General features: G+C 50.0%; 1 protein-coding gene across 1 annotated transcript in view; it reads left to right on the top strand.

The window, feature by feature from the left end:
- Positions 1 to 370, top strand: part of STX8 (syntaxin 8) — a 131,307-nt gene that overhangs the window by 95,710 nt on the left and 35,227 nt on the right. The window lies entirely within an intron of this gene.

The raw sequence follows: 370 nt of genomic DNA on the forward strand, positions 1-370 counted from the left end.
GAGGGTCATCGAAGGGGGCCATTAAGTCACGGGTGTGGACCCAGGGGACAAATGTAGATGTCATTATTCACACACAGCTATCTGTCAGACCTCTAAAGGTGGCCATACACTTTACAACCCTCGCAAGACCATGGTCTTGCGAGGGTTGTAAAGTAATTTAAAAAACGTACGATCTGCCCATCTTGGACAGGCAGATTGTACTTGTGATCATCGCAAGCCCTCCCCTCAGATGACTGCAATGCTGAACGGGCAGTGTGCGTGTGCGCACACCGGCCCGTGCGGCATTGATCTTACGATCATGCTAAAAACCAGCCGAAAATCGTACGATTCTCGGCTGGTTTTCTAGCATGCTCCTTAGACAAAAGACGTG

This window comes from Nanorana parkeri, unplaced genomic scaffold (genome assembly GCF_000935625.1).
Source record: "Nanorana parkeri isolate BGI_ZX_2015 unplaced genomic scaffold, ASM93562v1 scaffold1169, whole genome shotgun sequence".
Taxonomy (NCBI): Eukaryota; Metazoa; Chordata; class Amphibia; order Anura; family Dicroglossidae; genus Nanorana; species Nanorana parkeri.